We start from the raw sequence: 22227 nt of genomic DNA on the forward strand, positions 1-22227 counted from the left end.
AGGTGGACATACAGGTATACAGGGTCTGCCCTTTCTTCACCACTGTGTCTGTATGGACCAAGCTGAGCAGAAGGCTCAGAGACAGTGTCTGAGCCCCCAGATGACAGGGCTGCATTGAGCCAGAGGCAACTCGGTCCTGGCTTAGAGAGAGGGGGAATGCTGGACACCAAGGCCTGAGGAGGCTAGAAACACTGGAATTCTTGGGGGCCTCTTCGCCCTGGGTTTCTCCTATTCAGCTACTTAACATACAGCCTAGCCTGGTGGAGCACACACTAGTGCAATCACAGCACTCAAAGGCGGACACAAGAGGCCTCAGTCTAAGGCTGGCCTGGGTATATGAGTTTCTGTTTGAAATCTTAAAGAGTCTGTCAGCAGGTATACTAGAATATATGCATATATGATGTGGCATAATAGAGATTGGTTTACATTCAGAATTTTAGATGCACCAAGATAGGAAAGATGTTTTCTTCAAGGCTGTCAAATACAAATAGCCAAAACACTAAGAATGTAACATTTATATAATTCCTGATTGTGTCATTGTTCTTCTTGCTATAGGTAGCTTATTGTATATATGTGCAATAATATAAATGCATATGTAAAATATAAAAATGTTTACTAAAAAAGACAAAAAAATATATCATCTCAGACAATAGCAGTATATATACATATATGCACTATATTATATATTACAATATATTTTATATATTATATATATACATATGTATAATTTTAGGACAAGCATGCTATGACTATAACCCAACATATATACAGATGACAATGTCATATTGCAATATCAAAATGGTTGGACACCTCTCTAAACCTAGCAGTTTAAGTCTAAGGGTGTCCTAGGAAGGTTGGGTTCAAATCCCAGAAGAGCATCCACTCCTATATTAGCTCTGGGACATGGGTAGGTGTTTGATGTCCCAATGACTCTATTTCCATATCTATAGCATAGAGGTGATGAGAGTACCTCATCTGCAAGTTATATTACATGAATTAATACATGCAAAATGCCTGGTGCCTATCATGTAATAAGAACTACTTATAATGACAGGGTGTCTTGGGCCCTTCATCATCACATCCTCTTTCAAAACAATCTACTAGTTAAATATTTCCTGTGAATTTTTCTTTTTTTAAATTTTTTATTAATTTATTCTTGTTACATCTCAATGGTTATCCCATCCCTTGTATCCTCCCATTCTTCCCTCCCTCCCATTTTCCCCTTATTCCCCTCCCCAATGACTGTTCCTAGGGGAAATTCCTCCCCCTGTATATGCTCATAGGGTATCAAGTCTCTTCTTGCTAACCTGATATCCTTCCTCTGAGTGCCACCAGGTCTCCCCCTCCAGGGGACATGGTCAAATGTGAGGCACCAGAGTTCATGTGAAAGTCATACCCCACTCTCCACTCAACTGTGGAGAATGTTCTGTCCATTGGCTAGATCTGGGTAGGGGTTTAAAGTTTACCGCCTGTATTGTCCTTGGCTGGTGCCTTAGTTTGAGCAGGACCCCTGGGCCCAAATCTGCCTATCATAATGTTTTTCTTGTAGGTTTCTAGGACCCTCTGGATCCTTCTACTTTGCTATTCTCCCATGCTTCTCTCATCTAGAGTCCCAATAGGATGTCCTCCCCTCTGTCCCAGTTTCCTGGTAAGTGAAGGCTTTCATGGGACATGCCCCTTGGGCTAGTTTTTTATTTGTAAAAAAAACCATAAACAATATCCTCTGATAAAATCTCTAACATATGGTGAGGTATCTACATAACTTTGCTCTTCTCCTTAGCATCCACTGTAAGCAATGATAGAAAAAGGATTCAATATCCTTGGTGTTTGCTGACTGGGTAAACAGAACTTTGAGGTGGAGTCTGTTTTGGAAAAGTAAATAGATTAGAATGTCTGTGCCACAGATTGCACATGGGGAAAGAGGGAAAGCAGCACCAGAGACTATACACAGGCTTTAAGCATGTTGAATGCCATTTTCTGTCTTTATCCTCATTGGGTTAGTGCACAAGTGCAACACAGTGTTTCTGAGGTCATCATCGTTCTGCACACTCAATTTTAAATTGGACTGGCCTGTCGGTGGCATTTCAACAATCTTTATTACCACCTTGAAACAAAGATCTGCGGGAAGAACATTCTAGAGCTTAGATGCTCTCTTTCTGATATTTCATAAATATTTTGAGATCTATACAATCTATAGTCCTTCTATGCAAAGATGCTGCCTGTAACATAGTTCTTTGCGTGATATTTTCTTATGTATATATTCATAACTCACATAGTTCGTGACCTAGTGTTCACTGACTTTAAATGCCTTAATGATGGGGAAAGTCTACTGTTCATGTTGTTCTTCATTGCAAGTGAGTACCGAGCACACCCAAATAATGGCATTTATATTACTCTTTACACTGTAGGGAACTTTTAATTAATGGTTTAACTCCCACACAAGTGACGTATGATAAGTATTATGGACATTTCACTCATGAAAATGAGACTCAGAGAAGTAAAGTAACTTGCTCAGCATCACACAGCAATGAGCAAAAGATCTTCACCTGCAATGTCCTTAAGCAGTGCACTGCCCTACTTCTCAGAGTCCTTCTACTGGACTAAACTCCTAGTTTATAATCCAGTATCCAAGAATCACTGATTTAGTCAAAGTACTTATTGCTCGAGAGAAAAAAATTCCGAGACAAGGGGGACAGGGAGTATCGAGTTCAAGGTGTCATAGCTTCTTACTGAGTTAACACTGACGGAAATATAGGGATAAGCATGTTCCTTGTATGTATATTAGAAAAAGTGAGAACCACTCAGAGCTCAGGATATTAGTCTTCCTCCAGGGACTCTCTCCTTCAAGCATGCCAGAAAAGGAGAAGTCAAGTGGGGGTTCCCAGGGACAACTGGGGCTAGCAACGGGATAGACTTACAGAAGGTGAAATGAAAACAGCCGATAGATCTCTAAAAAAGCATTGGGGAGGGGTTGCCACTATGAGCGAGGAAGACTGCCAAGGTGTTTGTTCCAGAGAGAGAGCTCTTCTTCAGCGGAAAAGAAATGTATATCTCTACAGATAAACATAATTTCCAGATGAGAACGGCAATAAGGGGTGGGAATCGGTTGCTGAATAGGATGAGAATGGGATAGCACAGGAAAACACTGGTGACCTTGAATTGAATAGAATTAAAGAATCAAACAACCCTCCCCCCCCATCCTGCGCTGAGGAAGCAGAAAAGAATGTTTAACTAGCCACACAGACTCTTTTTCTTTTCTTTTTCTTTTTCTTCTTTTTTTTCTTTTTTTTTTTTTTTTTTTTTTTTTTTTTTTTTTTTTTTTTTTTTTCTTTTTGCCTGTGTGTGATTTATTCCCGTGTCCATCCCAAGCGGTAGGTTTTCAGTCTCAGTGAATTTGTACTTTCTGACTATTTCCTATCAAATGGAAGCATATTAACTGTATTCCTTGCTTTCCTCTTTCACTCACAAGAGGTGTTGTAACATATGCCAGGATTTTGTTGCTTTTTATAATTTTTAATTTCTTATAATTCATTCAAATTACATCCCAAATGTTATCCCCTCACTAGCATCTTCCTGTTCCCACCTTCCCTCTTTTACCCTATTCCCCTCCCCTAGACCTCTGACAGAAGGGGGCCTCCTCCCCCACCATATGACCACAGACTGTCAGGTCTCATCCAGATAGCCTGCTTCCCCTTCCTCTATGTGCCACAAGGCCTCTCCACCAAGAAGAAGTGATCAAATTGGGGACACCAGAGTTCAAGTCAGAAGCAGTCTCCACTCTCCCCACAACCATGGAGAATTAGCTGTCCACTGGCTAGATCTGAACAGGGAGTCTAAGTTTACTGCATGCATTGTCCTTAGTTGGTGCAACAGTTTATGCAGGCCAGATCTGCTGGCCTTGATGGTCTCCTTGTGGGGTTCCTGAATCCTCTGGGACCTTCTATCACCTCACTCTTCCATACCACTCTCAGGGCTCTGCCCAGAGTCCAACAGCAAGTCTCAGCATCTGTCCCAATCATCCACTGGATGGAGTCTCTCAGAGTATATTCCATGCAAGTCTTTCTGGCTCTGGGTTACCTCAATCAGGATGATAATTTCTACTTCCATCCATTTGCCTGCAAGTTTCAAGGCTTCCTTGTTTTTAATAGCTGAGTAGTATTTCATTGTGCAAATGTATCACAGTTTCTTTATCCATTCTTCAGTTGAGGAACATTTAGGTTGTTTCTAGATTCTGGCTATTACAAATAAGGCTGCTATGAACATAGTTGGGCAAAAATTTTTGTATGGTGGAGCATCTTTTGGGTATATGCCCAGGAGTGGTATATAGCTGGGCCTTTAGGTGGCACTATTCCCAATTTTCTGAGAAAATGCCGAATTGATTTCCAAGATCTTCAGGAAGAATCTCCATTCCGGATCTCAAGCTGTGCTATAGAGAAACAGTAATAAAAATAGCATGCTACTGGCATAAAAATAGGCTGGTTGATCCATGGAATTGAATTGAAGACCCAGAAATAAACCCACACACCAGTAGACACTTGATTTTTGACAAAGAAGTCAAAACCATACAATGGAAAAAAGACATCATCTTCAACAAATAGTGCTGGTCTAACGGGATGGCTACATGTAGAAAAATGCAAATAGATCCATATTTATCACCATGCACAAAATTAAAGTCAAAGTGGATTAAAGACCTCAACATAAAACCAGATATACTAAATCTGTTAGAAGAAAAAATGGAGAAGAGCCTTGAACTCATTGGCACAGGAGACAGAACACCAATAGCTCAGGCTCTAAGGTCAATAATTAATAAATGGGACCTCATAAAACTGAAAAGGTTCTGTAAGGCAAAGGACACTGTCAACAGAACAAAATTACAGCCTACAGACTGGCAAAAGATCTTCACCAAACCTACATCTGACAAAAGGCTAATATCCAAAATATATAAAGAACTCAAGAAATTAAAACCACCAAATCAAATAATCCAATTGAAAAAATGGGGTACAGAGATAAACAAAATATTCTCCACAAAGGAATCTTGAATAGCTGAGAAACACATAAGAAATGCTTAATGTCCTTAGTCATCAGGGTAATGCAAATCAAAACGACTCTGGCATTTCATCTTACACCTATCAGAATAGCTAAGATCAAAACCTCAAGTGACAGCATATGTTGGTGAGGATGTGGAGAAAGGGAAACACTCCTCCATTGCTGGTGGAAGTATAAACCTGTACAGCCAGTCTCATTTCTTCCCGTATGGCAATAAGTTTCAGGCAGTTGACAGCCACCTGTGACAAGAAATGTCACATATCATTTGAGACTCTAAAATTGATATCATAACTTACAGCGTTTATGGTCATTTAGAAATTTATACTTAATCATATAGAAATTTATAGACATACTTAAATTTTAGGGCCTCTAGAATGCTTAAGATAACATTGAGGGGACACCTATAGCTAAAGAATAAGAAGTTCAAGCCTACTACACACACACACACACACACACACACACACACACACACACACACATGAATCCGAAGGGACTTAAGCCTTCAATCTGTTACCTCTTACTACCACACTACCACTGCCACTGAAGTGTGCTATCAATACTCACACAATATTCAGACTACCTACTGAAAGCATCTGTTTTATACGTACATAAGATATTGCCTAATTAAAAAAAAGGAGACCGATGAGTATATGGTTAAAAGGGTCCAAGATAAACCCAATATGACCTGTGCAAGCATTTCTAACATACTGACTTCAAACTTCACAGCTTCTCTTCTTCTTCTTCTTCTTCTTCTTCTTCTTCTTCTTCTTCTTCTTCTTCTTCTTCTTCTTCTTCTTCTTCTTTGTCTTCTTCTTCTTCTTCCTTTTATGAGTAAGAGTAATCTTAGGCAGGAAGCACATCTATATCAATACAGAGGGTGGCAGCCTGCCCGAGTGCAATATTTGAGTCAATTGGAGAGTGCTTTGCCTCTGCTCCGGATCCTTGTGGCCACTCTGTCAAAATGTTTAAGCTACTTTGTGATTTGGAACATGCTTCTTCCCTCAGGGAAAAGCTGGCAGACATGATCTTTAACCGCCTCTCTTTCTTCAACACACCCACATACCTATACACACATGCACGCGCGGATCCATTCATTTCCCAGTTTGATCTCCTGCCTTACTTTGGAGCCAGCAAGTTCTAAATAAGTCCTGTTCTGTTACTGTTTTCTCCAATTTGCCTACTTATTAAACCTCGACATTAAAACATGGAAGGAAAATTCATTTTACATTCTTCCTATTCTGCTTCTTCAGATGGCAGGGAAAAAAAATTAGTCCTTCAGATACTGCTAGACCTACTAATCTTTGGCTTTAGATTTGTGATTCTCTGGGATGTGGTGGGTAATAGATATAAGACCAAGTATCTAGTAACATTTGCATGATCCATTCATGATAGGTACACTCACAAGTGTTATTAGCGGCATGGCTTGTAGTCTTAGCTCCTATCTACAGATGAAAAATTGTTCTCATGTGAAGCTGATAACAATGACTTTTGTGGAACTGAATGTGTATTAGATGAGCTCCTTCCTTGGAGACATAGGAACCATTGAGAATAGCAGTCTTCAGGCTGTGAGTAACAATTCCTTTGGAGGTTGAACAACCCTTTCACAGGAGTCTCCTCTCAGAGATCCCACGTATCAGATATTTATACTAAAATTCATAATAGGAGGAAAAATACAGTTATGAAGTAGCAATAAAAATAATTTCATGGTTGGGGGTCACCACAACATGAGTAACTGTATTAAAGGGTCACATCATGGGAAGGTTGAGAACCAGTGATTTAGAGGATATTTTTTAGGTCTAAATAATCACAGATAAACCATTTGCAAAATTAATGGTTCCCATTACAAGGAAACTCAGGAGGCCTCTTATCTCCATGTTCATAAAGCTCTGAGCATCTCCAGTCCAGGGGTTTTTCTCCTCCTCATATCTTCCAACATGCCCCCAAGATTTTGGTATTTCTTCTCAGACATTTGAATGTAATCCATGGAGAAGTAGTATTATCTTGAAAAAAATTGAAGGCTTGTCAACAAAAATCATGTCAAGAAAGTGTAAATGGCCAAATAATACTGAAGGCAATGGGGAAATAGGAGCCTTTCAACACCTCTGCCAGATATCACCAGCCCAGTGTTTGCTTCACACACACACTAGCGTCTCCAGATGTCATGAAGAGTGTGCTTTGCTTTCCTTTGCTTTCCATTGGCCCCATCTCTAACTGGAATCTCTAGCTCCTGTGACTCTAGGCCAGAGCCCTGGGATTCTATCCACTTTGGCACAGCCTATGGAGGTAACTGGCACACAGCAAAAAGACAGTAGTGGTTTTCAGCTGTAGCTGACTCATGGACCGACTCTTTATTACTAAATACAATTACACCTAGCCAACAGTAAAGAAAACAACAACAAAAACAACAATAAAGCCAAATGAAGCCCCTGCCTACCTGGTCTTGAACGATCTTTCCATTAGAGGCAAATCTTTTGTAATGGGTACCCATGAGAGATGAACACTTAGACACCCAACCCCAACCCAGTGACATATCCACCTGGTTTTTGAAGTAAGAAACCATGTCTTGGCCTCTTACTCCACAGCTTCAGAGTAGCAGGGGCTTTGCCGAAGTGATCACTTTAACAGAAACTCAGAAAAGTGGTTAGCTGTAGGGCGTTTAGCACAAACAGGCTAAAATGAGTTAGCTACAACATCCTGATCTTGGGTTCCTAGAATGGTGTTTGGTAATTTTCCATGGGATAGCCTATCATAAAGATCAAATTCTAGTTAAAGCTGAAATAGCCTCAGCAAGAACACAAGGAGGAGGAGACTTTGCATGCCCTGCCACACTCTGTCCTCTCATTTTAAATCTGTTTGTGATATACCTCTAATCCTAACAGACTGTGGGAGTCCAGAAGCTATTAGGTTTCTGAGGTTCAGTTTACAAGAAGACAGAGCTCCTTTTTTTCCCCCTGGAAACTCACTTTGGAATCTCTGAGGTACCAGGTACACTGGCTAGTTTTATGTTAACTTGACACAAACTAAAGTCATCTGAGAGGAAGGAACTTTCATTGAGAAAACACCTCCATAAGGTTGGGCTATAAGCAAGCCTGTAGGGCTTAATTGACAATTGATGGAGGAGTACCCATCCCGTTGTAGGCGGTGTCATCCCTGGGCTGGTGGTTCTGAGTTCTATAAGAAAGCAATCTGAGCAAGCTATGAGGCAAGCGAGTTAAGCTTCACGCCTCCATGATCTCTGCATCAACTCCTGTCTCCAGGTCCCAGCCATTTTAGAGTTCCTATCCTGACTTCTTTTGATGATGACCAGCAATGTAGAAATATAAACCTAATAAACCCTTTCCTCCCTAACTTGCTTTTGGTCATGGTATTTCATCACAGCAATAGAAACACTAAGACACCAGATAAGAAGCCTACTTCCCCTGAGGCCGCCATGCTGTTGAAAAGACCATGACTCACAGAGAGACCACATGTAGGTATTCTGGTGAAAAGCACTAGGCAAAGTCCAAGGTGACAACAGACATACAGGTGGAGGTATCTTCCCACCCTCACTAGCAGGAGCTGAGGCAGAACTGCCTCACTGTGTCTGGAATTCTGACCCACGGAATCTATTGTGATTGCAGAACACTTGTTTTGAGTTTCTAGCTTTTGCACACTTTCCCAAGGAGCAGCCATGACTAGAACAAATGGTGAAAAGCACTACTTAAAGTCAAACAGGCCTACAATTAAATTTCAGCTCTACCCCTTGCACAGAGATAGCTAGCTACTTAACCTCTCTTGGTATGCTTAACTAGAGGCAATCAGATTTATAACAGCACATTCGTGAGAAGCCATATGGAAGCAAATTCCTCCCCTAAGTGTTCCCTTCCTCCCCTGCCACTCTTCCTTATCCTCAGTTCCACCGAACCAATTACTGTCAAAATGGTGCTAATGAAACAAATCTATTATCATTCATCTGAAACTGAATTCATTCATACAAATAGAGGCTGAAGGGAATTCTGTGCCCAAAGCAGACTAATGCAGCAACCAAAGCCTTGAGGATATCCTCATCCTGGTCAACTGACAAAGTAAAACTCTGATGTGTGTTGAGATCTAGAGTGTGGGTCTAATTAGAAGCCGGATTACAAGTTGATTTTCTAAATGCTCCTACTAGATTGCAGTCCTAGCCAGATCAGCATATGTGTAAATCAGATAAGATGCAGATTTTTTTAAATCTAGTGGATCCTGACAAAAGCTTGATCTCTTTCATTTAAGCTCGCAGATGATGTCTATACTGTTGATCCACCAACAGTCAGTTGAGCAGCCAACCCTAAAAGACTCTATAAAAGAGTTGTGCTAATTACTCAATGAATAATTCATCTTTAGTTTCCCCAATTTGCAGAACATGACTAATTCTTTCCACATTACTGCCTTCCTCACTTGGCTTCAGGCTGAATACAGTCATCTCCATCTGTAGCCTTTCTCTGTTAGGGTCCTCCAATTACCTAGCTTGTACTTATCTATTGTTTTCAATACAAAGTCCGCATCAAGCTATGATCTATGATCAGTGATCAGTGTGCTCTTCCATAGCAAGGGAAGTGAAGAAGGATTCTAAGAACACAGATCTTCTAATTTCAAGCTATAGGCATTAACTTACTGACTCTTACTGACTCTGAGAGGACAATTGTTGGTGTTACCATGACTGGGCTGTAATGGAAGAGCTGCTGTTATTGACAGCCCTTTGGGAAAACAGATTTGAACAAGTCATTATGAGAGACCTCATCCTTTTGTTGTTGGTTTTTTTTTTTAATACAGCCTTAGCTATTGATTATGGTGGAATAGTGGGATAAGGAAAAAATATATATTTAGCATTTATTGTGTGCTGTGGAGATTGTTCTGCATTATAAATTGCAACACTCTTAAAGTTTTAGAGTCAGTGTTGCTTGTCTCATCTTAGAGGTAAGGAATCTGCCACGCCCAGGAAAGGTAAGTAAACTGGCTCGAACTCTCCCAGGAAGGAGTGATAGAGCAGGATCCAAGGTGAATGCATCTGACTGTAAGTCTGTAGTTTCTCCCTTAGCATCTCTTGTTTCAAGATGCCGTGTTTTATTGATGTGCTCTGTCAGTCAGTGAACTGGCACAGGTTTAATAGATTAGCTGATTTATTGACAGATTGGTTGATAATGTTGGCAGGGATCGATGCGTCTTTTGGCCAAGTCAACCCAGAGCCGACTTTTATTGCTTCAATTTAGATGATAATTGATGTGACTTTTGCTCTCCAGACAGTTTGTGAAGCATAATAACTTGACTTGAGCTCATATGTCACTGGAATCTGTCACTCAAAGCTTTATTAAGAAGGTCTCACTTGTTGAGCTTGGCTTAAGACTGGAATTCTAGAAAAGCAGTGGAAAACCTATTATCATCCTTGAGATACAAATGTGTTTGGGTCTTTCTGGTCAGTATATCCTGACTAAAGATCAAGGCTGGATAGTAGTATATGAACCAGCAAATGAAGAAGGAACAACTAGAGCTCAGGAATAAAGAGAGAACAAATCCGGATGCATGGAGTGCGGTAAGGTGGAAATGGAGGTTTGCTGTAATGCCTCCCAATGGCAAGAGGAAAGGGACAGCAGGTGTCCTTCCTTATATCAAGACACAAGAGAGGTCATTGTCTAAGGTTTCAAGGATCAAATTCCAAGTATTTGAAAACAGGCTGCATTGGTGATGAGAAATGGGTGTGCTGACCATAACCTTAGCGGAAAATACAGCTGAAGCTACGTTAGAACAAGAGTGGTGTGTTGGTAGAAAATGTAAAGCAGTAGTCTCATTCTTTCCCCCTCCTCCTCTCTCCACCTCTCTCCTTCCACCAACCTCACCTGAAATCTCATATCCTCAACGGGCACACAGCTCTGTGTTGTCATGATGCTCACTGTGCATCAATGTGCACACAGCTCTGTGTTGCCGTGGCGCTCACTGTGGGTTACAATTTCCCTGCCCATCACCATCTCACAGCCTCTGGATCTCAAGGTCCAAGTGTTAAGGAGAACACATTGCATTTGGTTCAGTATCCATTATGACTGAGAGTTATAAGCATGCACACACTTATTCAATGACTTGGACCCAGCGTGGCAATGGGACTTGAGGAGGTATTTACAACAAAAGGAACATGCCTGTAGCAAGCTCCCAAAATGTCTGCATCCCTCTAGGGATGAGAGTGGAAACAGCTAAAATATTCAGCAGCATAAACAGAAAATATAAAAATATAAATAAATAAATAACCCCACAAGTGTTTCTGTTCTTTTTTTCCCTCCTCTTTTAAACAAACTCATTCACTCCACAACTGCCATACTCAATTCTATGTTTGAGTGCCAGCTAAATGTTCCACGAGCCTCCAGTCCTTTCTCAGTAAAAGAAACAATAAAGTCAGTACATGATAATCCTTCCCCCTTACTCTCTACAGTCATGAGGGCCTGCTGTGTGCTGGGCTCAAGAAACATGTTCTGTATCCAGCAAAGCCAGTATAATCATAAAGGAAACAGAGTGGTCCCAACAAGTAATTATTCTACCACAGAAAATGCCAAAGGACGGTCATCTACTCAATGCCCTCCATAGCCTAGGATAGGCCGTGGGCTTTTCATAAGAGGGTAGATGAGAACCCTCAGTGTTCTGCTTAGAATGCTCATTTCTACTCTAGTCTTCACTCTTAACAAGCTGCCCCAGAAGCTGTGTTTGTCAGCTTTATTTACAGACATAACCACTTGAAAGGAGGAAAGACTTCGTTTTGATTTGTGGTTTCAGAGGTTATGTCCAGAACCAGCTGGCCCAATTCCTTGGGGGTCTGTGGTAAGACAAAGAACAGATGGAGAGACATAGCTGCTCACTTGATAGTCATTTGAGGAGAGAGGAAGGGGGAGAGAGAGGAGGAAGGAAAGGAATCCGTGACAAGGATCTCAATGTATTCTTCAAGGAAAGGCTTCCAATGACCTACTTCCTTCAAGTCTTCCGCTCCCCCAGCATAGCTGCCACCTCCTAACAGCACCATCAGCTGGGGAACATGTTTCAACTCGTGAGTTTTGGAGCTCCATTTGAAACCCAAACCACAACAGGAGCTCAGAAGTGAGAACTCTGAAAAGCTATTGGAAAACAACTAAAGTACTCTGTTTTGTTTCGTTTCAGTAAAATATTTGAGAAGCATCCAAAGTGAAGCCCTGCAGTAGCCGAGAGAAAAGTAACTAAAGAGTGACAGGAGACTTCCCCAAAGAGTGACAGTTGAGTTCGGTGTCAAATATATATACCAAGAAAAAAAATATCCTGCTATGAGAATTCAAGACAGAGAGAAAAACAAAGGACAGAAGCATGGTAACTTGACAAGCTCTGGGGCACAGAAAATGACAACTGGTAAACTCTTAGACCTCTCTTATGAAGAGTGGAAAGCATTAAGCCTAGAGCCAGACTGGGAAGGGCCCTGTATGCAAACCTGAAAACATGAAAGGTGTGAAAAAGAGTCTGTTAAAACAACAGGCATGGTGGTTCATACCTGTAACCCTAATTAGAGGGTGAAAAAAGGATTGCCACTGCTCTGAGACCAGGCTGAGTTACAGTGTGAAATCCTGTCTCAGAAATAAAAAGCAAAGAAAACAAAAGAGAGGAGGAGGAAAGAGAGGGAGGGAGGGAGAGATGGAAGGCAGAGAGGAAGGAAAAAAATGGAAGGAAGAAAAAAGAAAAAATACACCCCCTACACCAAATTCTCAGATTTATAATTTTTTTTATCACTTTTCTGGTGTTCACATATCCTGGCCTATAAAAGGCCTCCAATTCTCATTCAATGTGTTGAAATGAAATAGAAACAGAAGTCCTTATTATACTTAAGACAGCTCTCAGGAAGGAAGGAAGTTCTTGAGTTCCAACCTGAGCAATCTTTCACAAAGTTAGAAAAGAAAATTAAGAAAAAGTGTCCCTCTACTCTCTCTGGAAAGGCCTAAGTAGATGGGCTGGCTTCCATCTGCCATAACCAATATTGCTGTGCCACTGCATGGCTCTAGAGCTGACCTGTTACACAGAAGGGGCTAAGGGTCTCCTATGACCTCCCACCGAGGGTCTGAAATCTCAGCTGACCACAAGTCATGCCTCCCTTTCTCTGCCTGTTTCTGTCCCAGTACTTGGTTTGCATAGCCAAAGTTCTCTAAAAAGCATGAAGAGTCGGGTTAGACTCCGGAGGTGGGGATGGGGCGCAGAGAGTAAGAGGCATGAAGACCAGAGTTCAAGGCCCCCCCGTAATCCACATAAAGATGAAGGGAGTGTGAACATCTGTAATCCCAGCCCTCTTAACAGTGAGATGGAAGGCAGAGACAAGAAAGTCTCAAAATTCAGGGACCAGCTGGCCTGCCGTAGTCACAGGTAAACAAAGGACTCTCAGACAAGGTGGAGGGTGAGGACTGACAACCCAAGTTGCCAAACACTGACTTCCATATGCATACAGAGGCACATGCATGCCCATTGTCACACACATGAGTACATCACCACAGGGGCTGTGGGGAGGGAGGGAGAGCAGAAGGGAGGGAGGGGGAGAGAGAGAGAGAGAGAGAGAGAGAGAGAGAGAGAGAGAGAGAGAGAGAGAGAGATCCATTTTTTTAAGTACTGAAGAGTTGACTCTGTCCTTCCTTCTTCCTTCCTTTTTCTTTCTTTCTTTTTTTTTTTTTTTTTTTTTTTTTTTTTTTTCCTTTTAATAGCAACAGGCACAATTTGTGTTTAAAACAGTCACCTGAGGTGTGATTGAGAGGAAATCACTGCTTGCCGTTTCCGGCTCTGTGGGAAACATCATCCAGTCAAACTTAACTAAGCCTTTTATTTCCTACATTTGCTCCTCATCAATTGCAGCCTGTCAGCTTGCAGCATAAGAACCAGCAGAGAGGCCCTAGCCCTGGCACTCTGCATAGAGCAATTGCTCCTGCCTAACATCAAATTTTCAGGTCATTTTGTTCTCTCTCTATTAGAAGATGCCCCTCCCAGGGTAGCATGTTTAGTACTGTTTAGAACAAAGTAGGGCTTTAATTTCCTGCTTTTTCCTCACTTCTTCTACCAAACAGCACCAGTTTCTTAAGAGAAGCACGCAATTTTCCATGTTTCTGACATTTTCTCTAACACTTAGAAGGTTTTCCAGAGCTGGCATTTAGGGCTACTGACATTAACGACTCAAAACAGCAGGGAGATGAGCACATCCAAGAGTGTGCTGGATTCCAGAGCTCCCATGAAGGATGGGATGTCAAAATCTAAATAAAAGCAATTTCAGATCGAGACAGTGAAAGAATGCTGAAGCCACTTAGTTCCTTGCAGCTCTGAAATAATAATATCTCTGCATTGAAGCCAATACTAATTGAGTTTTCTCTTTCTTGATACCAAATGAATTCCTGAGTATGTGTATATGATGCTTGCCAGGCATTTACAGAAGTCACTGGTGTCTCAAAATTAATTTCACCCTCCTCCTCCCATCCCCATGCAACTCTTCAAAATATATTAGGTCAGTCTTGTTGGGAAGGAAACCTCTAATGCTGTTCTTCAGATGTCAGCCACATTGGTTTTGTTGTTTGTTTGGTTGGTTGGTTGGTGTTGCCTGGCTGGTTTGTTGGTTGGTTGGCTGGCTGGCTGGCTGGCTGGCTGGTTGGTTGATTGGTTTAGACAGAGTATCTCACTGAGATGTGGGACTCACCAAATATTAGGTTGGTTGGATATATCTGTTCCTCTTCACCACCCACCTCAGTGCTGGGATTACATGTACACACTACCACACTTGGCTCTTCACGTGGACTCTGAAGATGCAACTCAGATATTCATACTTGCATGGTGAGTATTTTCCTTTTATCGAGTGAACTATCTTGCCAACCCAAAATCTTAACCAAACATGAGTACCATACTACCCAACAATTCATAGTCAGGGTGTTTGAGACCTAAGTATGGATTCTTGGGCTTTGGGCAGCTAAAACCTGCTTATTTTCCCTCATGTACACTCTCATGCTCCCAGACCAGATTTCTATTAAATAAGAGTCAACATCTCATGAATCATGAGTGCTTTAGCCTCATGTACTATAGTCCCCACTTCCTGACTTCCCCTACTCTTTCAGGTGCCCGAGTGTCCTCTGTTCTTGCACTTCTAGCCATCCTGGGTAGCTAGACATTGGCAGATTTGGAAGTCTATGAAGCTAGAAACTTCTCCCTCCATACAATCAGCTTTGAACCACACTCTGGGTTCCCTAGTAACATGTGAATTTTAAAGGAGAAAATTATCACAAGTGTCCTTCCTTAAAATACCATCTAAAAGCGGGGAAAGTCAATGTGACAGGGATTTGCTGAGACCCATTAATGAAGCACTTTCCTCCAGGTAAAGCCTGACTATTTTACAGATTTATATTTTAGGCTTTAAAAAAATTCTCTATAATCTACTCTGTTATGTAATTTTGAGCTAAAAGAATGGGAGATGAGGTCTAGCTATAATCCTAGGAGAAGATATTACATTTTAAAAGATCATAAAACAAAGAAAAGAAAAATATTATACATGTACAAAGAAGCATCCTGTTCCCACCCATAAAAATATATCCAAATAGTCCCATCAGTCACCAGGACAGCGAAAACAGCCTGCTCAAAAAGATGTAACTCAAAAGTTGAAGAAGTATAGTGCACCAGAAGGCATGTTTAAAGATGGTAGATCACCCCCTTAATGAAAGACATACTTGCATCCCACAGAACTTTCCTCAATGTAGTTATTTATAGAGCCTTGCTGCTAAACGTATCTGCTTTTTATTTCAAACTCAGAAAGTATCACCTTTTCTTTTCTCTATTTCTGTCTTCCTTTATAAACACAAAACCAAACCATATGCTTGTTTGCACTGACACTGGGAAGTTCCTCTCCACTGACACCTTTCCCAAACCCACCCACAGCTAGCTGTCCCCAGCCTTCCATCATAGAACTTGTCTACTTTTTTGACCTCTAACTCGGAAGCATAGCTTTCTCTTCCTCTATCCTTCCAGCAGTTTGCCAACATCTCCAGCTTGACTGCCTTGATATTTTCCCCTCAAGCTCTAAGAAAATTGTCCTTTTTTTTTTCTCTTTCTGGGGCAGTTTAAATTCTTTTATACATAAGACTAAGAGCCACAAAAGACATTCTGTGCTCCCTGGTGACAATTACAGCCCCACCATCACCCTGAGATACTTTGTGATGTGATTAACGATAGCCAGATTAGAAAAGATGACTGACCCTATTGAGCAATCGGGCAGACAAAAAAGCATGACTCATCTTGGGGACTCTTAGAAAGGAGGGATAAAGCCTTTTACAGGGGACAGTGAAAAAAAAAAAAGCTATGTATGAAGGATGCAAGGCAGATACAGGAACCTGGTAGTCATAAGAACAGAAAAAAGCCAGAAGCAAAGGTCAGCCAAAGGAGCAGTCTGCCTAAGAGTAGTGAAAAGAAGATGTAAGCAACGAAGACACCACACTGCAGATGGTGACTCAGAAGCTTCAGAAGCCTCTAGTCAATGAGAGCTTAGCCTGTCTCTTAACGAAGGTGTAGACATCTTTAACATTATCTGCCCCATACTTAAGTACAAGGGTAAGAAGAGATATTATCTGGAAGTTAAATGAGAAGTAATTAGAATGAGAAGACCGTCTGCACTTGCCCTTGAGAACTCCTTGGAGAGTCAGCAGCTGTCCTACAGATGCACTGTGATCTTCTGGGTGAAGTGTGACACCTGCTGGCTTGTAATGGGGAAAGCCTAGGCTTCACTTTGCTAGAAATTTACCTGCGGATATTACAACACAAATAGTTTCTAAGTAGGCATTGTTTCTTAGTGAGACACTGGGCAGCTTCAAAGTTTGCTAACTTTGTCCAGATTCGGGTCCAATGGCTAAAATTGTTCCTAGATCCTGAAAGAACAATGGAAATACTCAGAGGACAAGTCACTATGATAGTAAGGTTCCACAGAAAGAAAGCTAGGCACTAACGGTCTGTCGGCAGGCCAACATCTGTCTCTTTGTGGCCAGAGAACATTCAGCAGATTGCTTTTTCTGTTTCATTGTCGTCATTACTGTGAGTTATGTATTCTTTATCACACCTTTCAATTGTATGTGCTGGAGGAGTGCATGTAGAAACCAGGAAGATAGAAATAAGCCATTATACAGAAAAAGGAACGAGGAAAATGCTAAGGAAGGGTGGATAGTAGACCACAAGTGATAGGAAAGTAAAACTAGGACTACCTACATTGAGGTTTGGGTGGGGAAGACTTAGATGAGTGGGGATCAGGAGTGGATAACCAGCACCAAGGACATAAAAAAAAAATGTAATATAGGCTGGCCAGTGGTGGCACATACCTTTAATCCCAGCACTCAGAAGGCAGAGACAGTTGGATCTCTGAGTTCAGCTTGGTCTCCAGAGTGAGCTCCAGGACAGTCAGAGCTAAAACAGAGAAACTCTGTCTCAAAAACAAACAAACAAACAAACAAAAAAACCAACCAAACATAAAAGGAAACTTGCTATTTTATAAGGTTATTAAAAATTATAATTAAAAGTCAGTTTGAACAGAGATAACCTACATTAAGGAACAATGATATTCCCAGAAGCCATAGATGTTGATGATGATGATGATGACAATGACTTATTGGGAATAGTAGTAGTAGTAGTAAAATACCAGTTGATATGGGATACTTACGTGTGTGTAGTTGGTCAGGAAGAAACCTAAAGTTCCCAAAACAATATAGGTTATTGCCACTGCTTTTAGTTGCCCACCAGAACTTCTTAGCAAGACCCACTGCTATAAGGAGAAAAGTCATCAACACTCTTACCTGGCTGCAAAGTCTGTGAACTACTGTAATGACTATCCTGGCAAGATGTACAACAGTGGCATGAATGTTATGAGTGTAACCAACTGTTTTCTGACTGGATTCTGGACTCATTTTATAGGAAGGACCTCATGCCTGGGGCTATAAATGTGGCACCAAGCACAAATGGCTAGGGAGATCATAAGTGCTAGGGGAAACACATTGCTATCATTTTCTAAGTAGACACACGGTAAAATTGCCTTCCAACTATTCATGTTTATATTCATACATTAGTGTTACTCTTACTAGGAGAAGCTTCTTATTACAACAGGTAGATATTAATGAAGAGATGCATAACTAGTTGAAGTGCTCCAAAGAAGGAATAATACAGTGGTTGGTCCCAAGTGGGTCATCTACTTTATCCCTTCCAAGGTTCAGGAAATACCACGGAAGAAGTGATGGAAAGAATGCAAGAGCCAAAGGACTGGGAGGTCTGCTGCAAGACATCTACTGGCCATGACATGCCCTTTGCAGTCATGAACTCACTGCAACTATGGTTACCTACACAAGACTTGCACTATAGTAGGCCAGTGTAAAGGACTTTTGATCCAGCAACCTAGCTGCTCTGGCAAGGGGGTCACATCTAAAGATCTTATAGGTCTATGTCATCTGCCTAGAATACAGACATGCCCTTAGGACACGCCCTTAATCCCAAACAATGAAAGTGATATTAGTTTATAGAAGGAAGCAATGATGTTTGAAAATGACATCTAGTTGAGGGGCAACAAAATAATGAATCAGAGAAATATTTGACAGAATGAGTCAGACATAGGATATGCCCACCTCTCATGAGAACAGCACAGGAAAGAGAAGCTCCTTAAGATCAGGACAAGGAGAGAAAAGAGAAGTAGAGGAGTAATAGTGGTAGTAATAGTGTGGTGGTGTGGTAGTTTTACAGAAACAGGTTCTAGGAAGAACAAGCTAGTCATAGGTGAAGACAGAAAGAGCCAGAGACTAAGAAGGAGCTGGAAAACTAGAACATATTGCCAAAGATAGTATGAAGCCAAGTAGTAATTCAGCCAGGAGCTGAGAGACAACAGAATGAATCAGTCAGCTTGGAGAGGATTTTTAACCAGCCAGCCAGAGTTCAGAAAGTGCTAGACAGCATGGATTTGTTTAGCAGTAAGTCTTGAGGCTAGAACATTCTAGGCCTAAGTTAGCAGGTGGATGTTGGAAGCTGAAGCCTTCAGGGTCTGTGCTTACAGAATATTAGATTATACTGAGGCTAGAAGCTTCCAGGCCTAGGTCTATGGATAGATAGAACAGAGAAAGAAATGCTCTGGGCTCAGTCCAAGCTGTGTATTTGTACAGCCTGCTATGGCTCTCATTTCACCTCTTGATCCACATACATGCAAATTATTTTAACTAAACTTGAGAGAGAGAGAGAGAGAGAGAGAGAGAGAGAGAGAGAGAGAGAGAGAGAGAGAGCGCTAAACTATAGTTGAAGTGACTATTTGACAGACACAGTAAGGGTGGGAAAAAGACAAGTCTACCAAGAGTCCACTCTAGCAGAAAGCATACAGGTACACCAAAGGGCCTCATGCTTTCTGCCTGAAATTTCCCTACTTCAGCACTTCCTTCAAGTTCCAGCTCTCTTGACATTGTGTTTGTGGTTTTTTTTTTTTTTTTTCCTTAAAGAGTGTGCCTTCCACCCTCACCCGAGGCATCTTTCTCTTATGATGTTCTGAAAACATATCCTTCCATTCTTCATAAGCACAGATGACACCAAACAGGAGTCAGGTAATTGAAAGGCTCAGATCCCATCATTCTCTCACTGACTGGGATCTGGAGAAAGTCTCCAACCATCACAAAACTATAGTATGATAGTATGTCCTGTGGAGTTGAGAAACACCTACTCGGTTTTTTTGTTTGTTTGTTTGTTTGTTTGTTTTTACAAAGACTAAAGTTTTTAAAATGATAGTGTTAGAGGAACTTAAAATAATAGCTGTAAATAACAAATATAGGGAAACGTGTTTTGCTATTATTTCTGGAAGTGTTAATGTAAAGTATGTTCCTCTAGACTTTTAACTTTAAGAAAATCTTTTCATTCTTGTTCATGCCACATTCCATCTATACACAGCATGAGACCTTAAAATTTAAGTTTTTGTCCCTATAATATTCAAAATACCACAGTAATTATTTCATAGATGCCTTAGTCAACTTTGTGTGGATATATTTATAAAGCAAATATATTTATTTGGTTCATAATCATGTTGGCTGGAAAACTGAAACAATATGGGTCCAGCATCCTAAGGGGACTTGGCTACGTCACAAAGAGCTGAAGAACTGGGAACCACATTTAAAAAGAGGACAAGTGTGTGGGGTAGCCACACTTCATTACAATCCAATCACATGAAAACAATCCCAACCCTATAGGAATTAATAAATCTCTTTCAAGAGTGGTGTCCTATGACCTAGTCACGTACCACCAGGCTCCATAGAGGCCTATTGTCTCTCAATATTCTTGCATAAAGGTGATAAATTTCCACATGTGTTTGGGCAAGAACAAATTATACCTTATACTGTTCCATGGTGACAGGCATAGTATAAAAACTAGAGAGGATATGTCTCCAGCAACCAGTAAAGCTTTTAGCATATGGACAAGCACATAGGCAAATATTTAGTTGATATTTCTATTGCTATTATTAGCATTATAACTATTCATTGATAATACTATATTCTATTATTATCACTACTGGTGTAAACAAAGTATTCAGTAGTAATCAAATTAATGTGATAAATGACCAAGACGAGCTTCTATACCGACAGGGTAAACTGAGTCAGGGCATAGATCCAGCAGCTCGCTGGATATCAGGCAGACTTTCTCTGAGGGAAACTTTCCAGGCCAGAACTGTTGCCAGCCATGGCTTCCACTGATAGTGGAGAACTAAGGGGCCAGAATTAAATTGTTGTTGATAGGCTTCTGGTCGGGGCTTACAGCTACCATGTAAGCAGGGACTAGAGCTGACGGCTCCTAGTGAGGGCTTACACTGATTATGGCAAGTGTCTAAAAAGAAAAGAAAAAGAGGAGAGAAAAAGGTCACACACAAACACCCACATACACACTTATACTTGATGATGAAATAGGACAGACTCTAGTAGATAGGTTCCAACAAGCTTCTTCCTTTAAGCTTCTCTTACTTTACACATTCACAGACAGACAGACAGACAGACAGACAGACAGACAGACAGACTTGCATGCATATATACACACATACACAAACATTCACATATTGGGTGGATGGTAACAGATTCCAATAACGTTACACACATAAATATACACATACACACATCTTTGTGGATGGAAATATGTTTCAACAGCTTTATTCTTCTGAAAGTTTCCATATTCCTGATAAATTCTTCATGCAAAACATAAATCGCAATGTGGTTACATTCTATTTTTCTTTAAGGATTACAATGAGTATAATAAGAAAAACAGTGTTCCCCAATACTTGTACGTGATCAAATGTTTTATGTATTATGCATGAAAAAAATAAGAAAAACAAGTTTTTTCCAAGAACCTATATACATTTATAAGTAAGCAACTTGTTATATATTAACAGAGTATAAGCAAGCAAGATAATTTCTCAGCCAGCTTTTCTTTATCACCAGGCTGCAGTTTGTGGTTATAAAGAAAGAATCAATTATCTTAAAAAGTAATCCTATAAATATTTTTAAAGAATCACAAATCTAAACTTGTATATAAAAAAACAATCAGCCATTTCTACTTTAAATCCTAAAGGTGCTTATCTACACATTAATATTTTTTATTAAATCATATCAGGAAGCTAAGGGCAAAATTATAAGAAATTAGTCATCTAGCTTTACTGTTAAGAGTGTACTTCTTAACTTCAAATTTTTCCCTATGATTTTCAGAGCCACTGGCAAAACATCTTTACTTACCTTGCTGAACAATCTATTTTTCCAATTTTTTTCTAAGGGTCATTGTTAGCAATGTACATTTCAAGGGTAGTGGTTGAATCATTAGTCTCCTCTAGCAGCCATACATGGGAGAAATCAAGACTGTTATTGTGAGTGCCAGTGATACTGCCCAGTGAGAGGCTGGAAGCCCTCTATAGTACTTATACAATTCATATATTAGGAGGATTATGAGGATGATTAGATTTCCAAAGACCACCAGGAGTCCAAAGCCATATGCAAAATCAAGGAATCTTTATTCAGGTTCCAGCTCAGATTCTCAAACCTCACCAATCCTGGGTCCTTAGTCAGAGCCCTGGATCCTCATTAGGCAGGGTTTTAATTGTGGTTACAGCAAGGAATGGGAGTTTCTAGTTTGGCAGTTACAGGATTGGTTGACATTTACCAAGGTTGGGTTGGC

This window comes from Acomys russatus, chromosome 7 (assembly GCF_903995435.1).
Source record: "Acomys russatus chromosome 7, mAcoRus1.1, whole genome shotgun sequence".
In the NCBI taxonomy this organism is placed as follows: Eukaryota; Metazoa; Chordata; class Mammalia; order Rodentia; family Muridae; genus Acomys; species Acomys russatus.